The sequence below is a fragment of the Thamnophis sirtalis genome, unplaced genomic scaffold, assembly GCF_051295495.1.
Source record: "Thamnophis sirtalis isolate CommonGarterSnake01/CBP01778 unplaced genomic scaffold, rThaSir2_p1.2 scaffold_13, whole genome shotgun sequence".
In the NCBI taxonomy this organism is placed as follows: Eukaryota; Metazoa; Chordata; class Lepidosauria; order Squamata; family Natricidae; genus Thamnophis; species Thamnophis sirtalis.
In genome coordinates, this window is record NW_028261393.1 from 51,019,095 (window position 1) to 51,031,279 (window position 12,185).

At 44.5% G+C, this 12,185-nt stretch overlaps 1 protein-coding gene across 1 annotated transcript in view; it reads right to left on the minus strand.

Annotated features, from left to right (window-relative positions):
* PCDH11X (protocadherin 11 X-linked) overlaps positions 1 to 11,853 on the minus strand; it is a 720,099-nt gene extending 708,246 nt beyond the window's left edge. The window contains exon 1 of the mRNA XM_087727565.1: positions 11,791 to 11,853. The gene's annotated coding sequence lies outside the window, so the exon portion shown is untranslated. The remainder of the gene's footprint in view (positions 1 to 11,790) is intronic.
* Between the last annotated feature and the right edge of the window lie 332 nt (positions 11,854 to 12,185).

The following is a 12,185-nucleotide window of genomic DNA, read 5'->3' on the forward strand; positions in this document are numbered from 1 at the left end:
GAGTTCTCCTTCACTGGAGGTTTTTAGCAATAGCACTTAAACTTATATACTGCTTTACAGTGCTTTACAGCCCTCTTTAAGCGGTTTTACAGAGTCAGCCTATTGCCCCAACAATCTGGGTTCTCATTTTACCTCAGACCTCAGAAGGATGGAAGCCTGAGTCATCCTTGAGCCTGGTGGGATTGAATTGCCAAATTGCAGGCAGCCTGGTAGTCAGCAGAAGTAACCTGCAGTACTGCACTCTAACCACTGCGCCACTGAGGCTTTTAAGAAGAGACTGGCAAGTCATTTGCCCCAAATGGCATAGGATCTTCAATCCATGGCTTCCCCGTTATTCTCCTTCCAACTCTATAATTCTGTATACCAGCATGCAGATAAATAACCAAAGTGGTGCAGAGGAACACCATGTGCAATGCCATGGTACCATTTGGGTGGTAGAGACAACCCAAATAGCATAGTCCATAAACATACAAACAGTCCGGTACTCAAAGTTTGCTAGCAGTTGCAAAACTTACAATAGCTCACGGTACTTTCTAACAGCCAGCTTCCAAAACACTCAGATCAGATCAGCCCAGCATCTAAAGAACAGAGAGCTAACAGTCATTCTGGCTCCCTCTTATGGCCGATTGAGGAAAACAGCAACCAATCACATTTTACAGTATGATTTAAAGAAACAGGTATAGCATTGTTACATGGTTTATATATTGCCAACCCAACCATTAGATTATATTCCTAACAATCATGTCTGAGTTTTAGCCTTACTCATGAAGTACAAACTCTATGTTGAAGTGTCCAGGCACAGATCACATCCCTTGTTTTATACCATTAGAAGTTTGCTTTCCCTGCAGTCACAAGGTCGCAACTTCAAACATTTCAGTTGTGGAACTCCTTGGAAAGCTGAAAAGACACACACTGGTTCATATACTATTTCATCTTTTTTTTAAAAAGGGGGGGTGGAATAAAACTCATTAGCTGCAAAAAGCCAAACCGTGAAACCACTCCTGGGATCTCAGATATGCTTATAACCTTTGCCAGCCATTCACCTCAACCACAGGCCCGATCGCACGGCTTCCCGACTGCAAACACCGCACGGCCCTGTAGCTGGGGCCCGAAGCAGAAATATGCACGGAGCCCATCTAGCTTCAATAAATGCAAAAATTCTTTGTTTCTAAGAATGGCAGCTTAAAAACTTCCTCCCATCGCCACACTGGTCCGCACCATCTCGGAACTGCTGACATTGGAAAGCAAACTGCCATATGGGTTTGATTATTTGCAAGCTGCTCTATAGCTGGAGCTAGGATTTTAATTGCAATGCCCTATTTCACTGATAGTTTAATTCAAACTGCCAAGGGCTGATTTAGATACAGGAAACCAATAGGTACATAGAGAAAGCTTATTGAAGAGGAAAGTGAGATTTTTTTTAAAGTATATACTTCATTTCTCTCCCTCTTCTCCTCTCCTCTCCCCTCCCTTCCCTTCTCTTTCCTTCCCATCCATTTACTTCCTCTCCTCTCCCTTCTCTCCTTTCCCTTCCTTCCTCATCCATTTACTTCATCTCCTCCTCTCCTTTCTCCTCCTCCCCTCTCCTTCCCCTCCCCTCCTTTCCTCTCCCCTCCCTTCTCTTTCTTTCCCATCCATTTACTTCCTCTCTTCCAGAGGTGGGTTCCTACCAGTTCGCACCTATTCGGTAGAACCGGTTCGTCAAATCTACCAAACCGGTTGGAAGAGGTTCCACCAGTGGACCCGGAAAGCAGGCCACACCTACAGAAGAATTTTTTGAAACCCACCACTGGTCCTTGGAGATGATTATTCTACACTATCATGCTTCTATTTATAAAACTCAGTGCCTCTGTGAAAGGTAAGGATGACTACTGCGTTTGTGGTGCAATCAGAACATTGTGTGTGTTGAAGTTGTTTTAACGCAAACCAAAGATGCCTTTTAAAAAACAAGTTTACGTCATATTCTTATGCATGCCAGTGCTGTGTAATTTAAGGTGGTTCTGACAAGTATCATTGGTATCTTCATATCCAGTCACATGGGCGGCAAGCCACTCCTATCCGGTCACATGGGCGGCAAGCCACTCCCACAAAGGAGGCCACACCCACAGAGTAGGTTGGAACAATTTTTGAAACCCACCACTGCTCTCTTCCCTCCCCCTTCCCTCTCACTCTCTATGGGGTCGTGCATCGCAACCATGTTTTCACGTCTTACTAGATGAGTTTGTTTCTGTAATCTGTAATGCTGATGGGTTGGAGTCTAGTGAAAAGAAGGACTAGGGAAAAGAAGGACTAGGGGTGACATGATAGCAGTCTTCCAATATCTAAGGGAATGCCAGAAAGGAGATGGGGTCAACCTATTCTCCAAAGCACCTGAAGGCAGGGGAAGAAGCAACAGATTAAAATCAATCAAGGGGAGAACCAATTTAGAATCAAGGAGACATTTCCGGACAATTGGAGCAATTAATCAGTGGAACAACTTGACTCCAGAAGTTGTAAATGCTTCAACACTGGAAGTCTTTAAGAAGATGTTGGATAACCATTTGTCCAGAATGGTATAGCATATCCTGCTTGTGCAACAGGTTGGACTAGAAGACCTCCAAGGTCCCTTCCAACTCTGTTATTCTTTTTTATAATGGTTTACTGAATAACACAAAACATGACATACAAGCTGAACAGTGGTGGGTTTCAAAAAAATTTCGAACCTACTCTGTGGGTGTGGCCTCCTTTGTGGGAGTGGCTTGCCGGCCATGTGACCTGGTGGGAGTGGCTTGACGGCCATGTGTTTTCCCTCTCTCTCTCTCTCTCTCTCTCTCTCTCTCTCTCTCTCTCTCTTTCCTTCCTTTTGTCTCTCTGTCCCTTTTTTCTTTTTTCTTTCATCTCTCACTTTTTCTTTCTTTTTTTCTTTCTTTCTTCCTTTCTTTCTCTCTCTGTGAGTCTGTGTGTGGGGGGGGGCTCTTTGCCCCTCCCTCCCTCCCTCTGTGTCTCTCTATGTGATTCTCTCTGTGTCTGTCTGTCTATCTCTCTCTCTCTCTCTCTCTCTCTGTGTATCTCTCTCCTCCAGTGGTGGGTTTCAAAAATTTTTGGAACCTCTTCTGTAGGTGTGGCCTGCTTTCCGGGTCTACTGGTGGAACCTCTTCTAACCGGTTCGGGAGATTTGACGAACCGGTTCTACCGAATAGGTGCGAACTGGTAGGAACCCACCTCTGAAGCTGAACTAACCTACATGGGATAAGTGCGATCTATGAACATAGTCAATATTATTTTTTTTACTCTTCCTTAAAAGCCAAGAGGTAATTTGCATCCTACATTAATTATATCCGTGTTGGTATGCTACATCTTCACCTTGCTATATCTCAAATTAGATTGTGCTACATCTAGCTGACTATTATTTTGCTGCTTAGTACCGTTTACAATATGGTTTAAGACAGATCTGCAGACAACTGCTATCTGAAGATGAACCTAGGAATTTTATTTTTAACATGCGAAACCATATGCTTGGCCATTAATCAAGGCTCTTCCCCCATTTTTCAAGTAAACAACCCCAGATATTGTTCTTCTTTAGCTTTTACGTCTGCAGCAATGCTGCAATATTTGGCAGGCGGTGACAAAGAGGGTCACCACCCAATTTTCAGAGTAGGAATTTACCATATTTTTTGGACTATAAGACACACCTTTCCCTCTCCCCCAAAAAAGAAGGTGAAAATCTGGGTGCATCTTATACACTGAATACAGCATTTTTGGCCTCCGAAAACCCCACCCCTTCACAAAAATGGACGTGCAGAGGGTTTGGGAGGCCTGCAAAGTGCTCCTGGGGGCTGGGGAGGGGAAAAATGAGCAAAAAAATGGGCTGGCTTTTGCTTGTTTCTGCCCCCCACCCCAGCGCCCGGGAGTACTCTACAAGCCTCTTAAAGACTATTGCATGCCATATTTTTGGCAAAAAAATGGGCCTGTTTTCAAGAAAAATGGACCGGTTTTTGCTTGTTTCCTCCCCCCCCCCCAGCCGCCAGGAGCACTTTGCAGGCCTCTCAAACTCTCTGCATGCCCCATTTTTCACAAAAAAATGAGGCATGCAAAGGGTTTGTGAGGTCTGCAGAGTGCAAAAACTTTTTTAAAATTTTACCTCTTCAAAATCTTGGTGCGTCTTATACTCCGGTGCGTCTTATACTCCGGGAAAAAAACATATTTTTCTTCAGTTGAACTTTTATCCTAAAGTACATTGCACAACCTGGGCTCCCAAAAGGTCCATTTACCACTGAAATAAATAATTGAGGGAGTTCCTAAAACACCTTGCAAAAATCCAAAGCAGGTAAGCCACCTTACGGCTCAGCACCATGGCCGATAGCAATCTCCCCCCCCCCCCCCGCCCGCGCTTTTCTGTTGCAAGTTTGATGGGATAAATGAATAAGTCATCACTAGACTGAATTTCATCAGGTAAATCAGGCGCTTCACTCACAATATCACAATCATTTTGTTCCTAGTCTACTATACTGATGGAAGCCAGAGCTGCACTCAACTTCCTATTCCTATTTCTACGTAGCGTCGCATGTAACTAAATCCCTCAGAGATTACTGTACAATTAAAAGAAGAGAGCCCTCCCCAAAAGATTTATAAATAAATTAATGCAGTGGAAACAAGACCTTAATTAAAAAAGGCTCTCCTCCTGCTTTCTGTAGCTTCTTCAAAGACTAGGGGAATTTTTGGCTTCAATTCACTTTGCAATGCTGAGACATAGAGTCAGACCTACGCATTCCATAATGAATGTGGTGAAAACAGACAGATGAGATAAATAGATGATAGATAGCTAGGTAGATGATGGATGGATGGATAGATAGATAAATAGATAGATAAATAGATAGATAGATGATAGATAGATAGATAGATAGATAGATAGATAGATAGATAGATGATAGATAGATGATAGATAGATGATAGATAGATGATAGATAGATGATAGATAGATAAATAGATAGATAGATGATAGATAGATAGATAGATAGATAGATAGATAGATAGATAGATAGATAGATAGATAGATAGATAGATAGGATAGATAATAAATAGATAGATAAATAGATAGATAAGATAAGATAGATTGCCCCTCCAAATGCTAGATGTTAAGTCCCAGCTCCAACCCTACATGTGGTCATTGTCAGGATTGCAATGCTACAAACCTCAGATTTACTCGTTTTTCTCCCTTGCGCTAAAGGAATTCCACAGTTATAGTCTGTTCAAAAACACATCAGAAACCAAATGGGGAGCACTCTCTTCCTGCAAAAAAATCCCAGGACTTTCATAGATGACACCCGGTTGAAATTATCACACAGATTCAATACAATCCAGCCTTTATGTATTTCAAGCTGTGTTCCTGCCTCAGGCAACACATATTTTGGGGGGTAAGATAACCTCAAGGAGTCAGCAGCATGCAGTAAACTTCTCCAGATGGTTAGGTTCAAACTAAGCCCTAAGTTAGTTTGGTTTCAATTTACTAGGATGGATAAACTATAGTGTAGATCAAACGTAGTGGTTAGGTCAAATGGATTTCAATCAGATTTTAGGAAGAGGCAAAAACCTAGTAGCCTTTTAAAAAGAACTTGGAGTAGCTCCCCAAAATTTTGACCTTAAGCCTTTCCTTTTCTTCAGGGTTTCACCAATGAATGATATTCATTTTTTTCCAAAAAGGAAAACCTTTGTCATTAAAGTATATACCTAATTGAAATTATCTATGTAAAGCTGAAAGTAACTTTCTATATAAATTCCAAGGTGTCTGTATGTCTCTTTCTTTCTTTCTTTCTTTCTTTCTTTCTTTCTTTCTTTCTTTCTTTCTTTCTCTCTGACTCTCTCTCTCTTTTTTCCCTTTCCTTCCTTCCTTCCCCTCTCTTTCTTTCCTTCCTTCTTCCCTTTCCCTCCCTCCTCCCTTTTCTTCCTCCTTCCTTCCTTCCCTCCCTCTTTCTTTTGTTTTCATCTATCTATCTATCTATCTATCTATCTATCTATCTATCTATCTATCTATCTACCTACCTACCTACCTACCTACCTACCTATCTACCTATCTACCTATCATTTTCTGAGTTCCTCTTGCCATTGAAACATAATAGATTCATATAGCCAGTTCTTAACATGCATTTACAAACAGCATAATGCTACAGCTATTTTCCTACGTATTTTGGCATGGGATTAAAAAAAAAAAGTCTACACTGAAAAAAAAACCCTGTCTGTGCGATAGCCTGCAGAGAATATTTTTTATTCATTCCATAACATAGAGGAAAGAGCTAACAAGTGAAGTCTGAAACCTGCTAACAGGGATTTTACAAGCAGAGAAGGAGTAATAGCAACTTATACAATCTCTTGCCAAGTCTCTTCCCTAAACTCGGGGACAATAATTGAAAGAGACTGACTTTCAAACTCTTTGGAATAAATGAAAAGCCCTCTTTCTCTCTCTCTCTCTTTTGCAAGACTCTCGGGATAATGGAATGCACCTTTCCAATTTACATTTTTCCCCCCTCTCCTATTCCATATTTCATTCTTGTGTCTAAGCAGCTCATTCTGCTGGGAGAATCAGTCTTTTGACAAGGATCCGGGCGAAAGTTCAGTCTCGCACACCTGGCCATTGTAGGTGACAAAATGGCTGCAGCATTGGATGCTTACGGATACATACTAATGACATCATCACCCAGACTTCTTCTCCAGCAAAGCAACTGCGGAAAATCTGTCTCATCAAGTGCCAAGTTACTTCCTGATGGAACCATCCTAGCTCTGCGGGCTTCAACCTCAGTGAGACTGGTAAATGAATTAAGGAGCCAAGAACGAGTTCAGAGCACAAGGAACCATCTCCTTCTCAAGGACATGAGGTCCATCAAGGACAAATGTTATCGCAACCGAAAACCAGGATCTCTCCCTTTCTCCCGTGGATGAAGGTCAGAGGACTTGAGTATTGACTCTCACAGATGTGGGGAACACAGTTGCTTCCTGACTTGATTAAGTTGGCATTATTATTAAGGCTGCGGTTAACATAGAAACATCTACTGAGGGATACTCTTAGCACGCTTGTGATGAGAACAAAGGACCACTGCAAAGCAGGACGTCATATTCAAAAAAATTCTCACTCGGCTACATTAAAAATCCCTACTGCACAATTTTTAACACAAGGTATCCATGTGTAGAATGGCAAAATAATCCTACGGACTGGGCAATGTATAGGGCTTGGAGCATGTACATTTGTGGTTATTTCCTACTATAATCTAGCAAATATAGTCATTTATAGCACTCTTCGGTAGGAATCTTTGACGGTGATAGGATGCCATGAGCCCCACTATACTCTAGAAGAAGGATTTCGAAGTCAGAACGGTGCTGCAGAATATGAGATCAAACAACCCAAGGTTACTCAAACTAGAAAGTAGCCAGGACAAAGGGAAGTTGAATTCTTCTAGAGCCGTGTAGAAGACTCCCTAGTCTCTTCTTGCAGATATCAATGGTTTCTATATAACCAATAAATACAATGAAGCGAACACATTAAGTTTCTGAGCTGCTCTCTCCCATAGTTGGCTTCCTAAACAAGGTGGTAGGTTTTAAAGCAGTCCAAAACTCAAAATCCCATGCTGTAACAACTTGAGTCTGGACATCAAGTCTGGACATCAAGCTGACATCAATGGCTTCTTTTATTGTTACTATAGACTTCGAGGCAGTTCAAATGTCAGTAGCAGATCAAGAAAGAAAGGAAGGAAGGAAGGAAGAAAGAAAGAAAGAAAGAAGGAAAGAAAGGAGGGAGGGAGGTGTACTAATCTCACAAGATCTGACATTTCACGATTCCTTTATTTAAACAATAATCATGCTGAATCAAGCAAGAGGCAATCAATTAGATCCAACGATCTATCTAGAACCTAGGACAAGTGGAAGTTTTAAGAAATTATCTTTCCTCTCCTTCAGTCTCCACCACTTGGCGTTTCCTTGTTCATCGCAAAACTGACTGTACAGGAATGCAGGCAACTCCCTGCATTCATTCAACTTACAGCTCTGAATGCAAGCCACAGAACTAAAATGATAATCACCACCACCTACCCCAAACCAGTCGATACTAGAAAGGAAGGAAGGAAACGAACATTATCTTGACTATTGGAAGGGAAGAAGGATGAGGGGAAGGTTGCCTTTAGGCCTCGCGGAATACAAATGCGTTACGCCGCTACAGGTCCAAATCTTTGATCTTCCTTTCTGCAGAAGCTATGATGTAGAAAGCCAATGTACTAAGCAGACAGTTCTATGCTGAATATAAATTATCCTTTAAATACAGCGGAGGTATTCTCCAGCTCACATTTAAGAGGGAAGGCGGCTTTCGCTAGCAGGAAAGACAGGGCTGTGAAGCAATAACACCTTTTGTGCAGGTGGGAAAAAAGAATTAAAATGCGGACGAAGATCTGAATGGTTAAACACTTTTAAGGAGAGGAAGACACACGCACACACCGAGACACGCAGAAGGAAATTGTGTCTCTTTTCAGTTTCATTTGACAGGGAATATTCACACGTCCTGCAAACAGCAACAATGATTTGTTATTTGCCTCCCATAATAGAGTTGATCCTCTTATAATCTTTAAAAAAAAGAAGAAGAAGGCTCCAAGAATCATTGGCTTAAGTAATGTTCAATTTTATCTTCAGATTCTGCTACAGCTGAAGCAGAACATGCCTGGAAATTTAAAAAGTCTCCCTTGCCTCTCCCCCCCCCCCCCAACAGCTAACTCTCCGCGTTGTTCTCAGGATTTTAGTGATTAATATTCCAATCGGGTCTTTGCAATTAACACACTTCCTGTTTTCTTCCATCAACCCCCACACACATACCCCTATCAACCTTCTCCACCCACCACCTCTGTATAGGTGGGATTATCGGCTTAGATAATAGCTTCTCTGTTATGAATTCTGGCTCGTCTCTCTTTCCACCTTATCTGATATGCAAAATTTACAGTATTGAAAACACCCAAGGATGAAGGCATCGCACAGCCCCCCCCCCCCCCGTTCCCATTTTATAAAGGCAGAAACAAATAATTTTGTTTTTCGACCATCCAACAGAGTTTCTCCGGAAATCTGTTCTGAGCAGTCCTTGTTTCTTTAGAAATGGATGATCGTAGAGGCATCTCAGAGGCTCCGTGGATGATCTTAGAGGCAACCTGTTCCTGAGCCATCCAGAAGCCTTGTATAACTTGTAGGCTTACACCATCCAGAGCACAAATCATTCATTCTACATTTGACCAACATACCAATAGTTGCGTATGTATGTATGTAGGTAGGTACACACACACACACACACATACATACATACATATACATACACATACATACACACACACACACACACACACACACACACACAAAATATGGCATTCAAGATAGGAAAGAAAATAATCTATCTTCTCCCCCCCCCCCAAATAAGGTGCATATTCATATTTCCCTTGGCATATTAACTTTCCCTTTTCATTTGCTAAGCTTCCATAAAAAGTGGGGGGGAGTTCCTTTTGCTTAGGGCATGTGGGGTTTTTTTTGTTTTTGTACTTTTGCGTTGAAAGTACCCATCATTTCCATTTTTTTTTCCTTTTGTTTCTAAGGTGGATGTGCTAAATTTTAAAGAGAGGGCATTTGGAATGAACCAGATCCCTACACCAACCCACTTGGGTCCCTGGTTGCTCTCTTCGAATTCATCCAAGGTTGGAGGCTCAAGCTATTTTAAGGCAAGGCTCTGTGTTTCCATGGTCCACGCCCCCCCCTCCTTCCTTCTCTTTTCTCCTGGCCCCCCTCACATCCTCCCCACAACCCAAGGTCACATAGACGGTAATGCCTACTCATTACAGACCTTCAAAAGTACTTTATTTTTTTTACAAGTTATTACCAGACCAAGATTGAAAGCAGAAACCCTCAGTCCTGGTAGCCAAACTCCATTTCCATTTCAAGCCATGAGGTACAAAGAAGCACGCCAAGGGCCACTTTTTAGGAGGTGCAGAATGGTCTAGTCAATCCAGTTGATTTTCTTTCTTCCTCCCTTCCTTCCACCACCACCACCGTTAGCCTTAGCCACGACAAAGAAGCACTTCTAGGAATCCAAGTCTCTTTCTCCTAGTTTCTCTGCCCAGAACCTCCACGCTGCTCAGTTTCCATGCAGCCACGCTGGGGTTTTTGCCACCAGTTTGAAGATGCCACCAAATCAACTAAAGTGCCTGGATATACATCCATGCATCCTCTCTCTTTCTCTTCTCTTCTCTTCTCTCTCTCCCTCCCTCTCCCTCCCTCTCTCTCTCTCTCTCTTTTCCCAACTGCTGTACATCCAATTCCCAGACTCCAAAATAAGCAACTTCCATCACACCAGCCCGAGGAAAGCCTTCAATTAAAGAACTTCATTTACCAATCCAGCACATCGCCTGCCACCCCCCTCCCAATCTTCTTCTACTCTTGCACAAACACACGCGAATATTACACCAGCAAGCTGAGATGGGTTTTTTTTTAACGCAATCTTTTCCCCATGCAGCCTCCATTACAAGATTAACATTCCACCCACCAAAGATGCTACTGGTTTTTTTTTTTTTTTTGCCTTCTATTCACTCACCACCAGTCTCCAGCAATCTTCCTGCACGCTCCCCTTCCTCATTAATCTGTACCCTGCCCCCCCCCCCGCGTGCTGTCCCCCACCAAAAAAAATCTGCACTGGAGTGAAGGTGTAAAAAAAAAAGGGGGGGGGAGACTACCGTCCTTTGGGGTAGACGGTGAAGGAGGTGCCTGGGTCTCTAATCCACAAGTTGATCAAGCCTCCCAGCAGCTGAGCAGTCTATCTTTTTCTTCTGCCCCTCTCTTACCATCACCACCGCCCCCCCCTCCAACGTAACACACACGCGCACACCGGTGAAATGCAAGGGCCAAATGGACCCCCGACCAACCAGCCCACCATGCCTGCAAAACGGCGGCACGACGGTTGTCTCCCGACGTTAAGACTTCTACCTTCACTCCTAAGTCATCGCATTCCCCGGAGGCTCGTCCGTAAGGGTGGGGGAATCGGGGGGGGGATAGATAGATGCTTTCTGGCGGGGGGGGGATCGCCGCTGCTCGCCATTCAACGCCTTCTCCGTCCTTCTCTATCTCCATCAGCCGGATCGACACCCCCCCCCCGCAGCCCTTCGCCCGCCCCTTACCTTCAATTCCCTCCGAGCCAGCCAAGCTAAAATCAGCTTTCCCCAGCCGTGCTTCGCCCCGCTGCCTCCAAGTCGTGGGGGGAGGAAGGAAGAAGGAAGCCCCAAAGCGCACAGCGGGGGAAATCCTTCTCCAGCTCAACACCGAAAGGGAAAGGGGGAGAGGGAGGAAGGGAGATTGAGATTGAGAGAGCGGGGGGGGGGAGATTGAGAGACAGAGAGAGATTGAGGTAGAGAGAGAAAGAATGAGGGGGGGGGGAGAGGGAGGATGTGGAAAAAGAGGGGAAATTTCCCAGGCATCCGAAACGGGGAGACCGAGAGAGCGGGACAACGGGGCTCCGGGGGGCCCGCGCCAACCAACCCCTTCCCCCAAATCAAAATGCGAGAAAAGGGGTTGACGACTGCCGGCATCCTTCCCCCCCTATCCTCTGCCATTGCGGGGAGAGGAAGGGGAGGGGGCGTCCAAGTTAGGGCTCTAATAAAAGTGAGACCCCCACCTTCTCCTTACCCCCCCCACCTCCCTCCCTCTTCCCCCATACCAGGCTTTGCTCCAAAGGAATGCTTGCAAGAAAGAAAGAAAGAAAGAGAAAGAAAAAAAGACGGCGCCCAAGTCCGGCCGCTGCCTTGAACTTACACGAGGAGATTTCGCCAAACTTGCCAGAAGGCGAGGCTGGAAAAAAACAGAAGAAAAAAGGGGAAAAAAGGAAGAAGAGAAGAGAAAAAAAAAATCCTCCGGCTACGGCCAGCAGCCCCGAGCGGCTGCAGCACCAAGGACGGCGGCGTCGGCGGGTTCTCCTTCTCCTCCTCCTCCTTCTCTTCTTCCGCCTCGGCAGCCGAGAGAGCCCGCAGATGGCTAGGATGCCGCCGCCACCGACACCCGGAGCCAAGCGATATTCCCGCGAGAAAGCGCCGGAGAGGCAGCTCTTCTCCTGCTGCTGTTGCTGCTGCTGCTCCTCTTGCCCGGGCGCCCAGGGCTGGCCCAGCCGGCGGGGGGTCCGCGGGGCTGCTGGCCCCGAAGGCGAGCTGCAA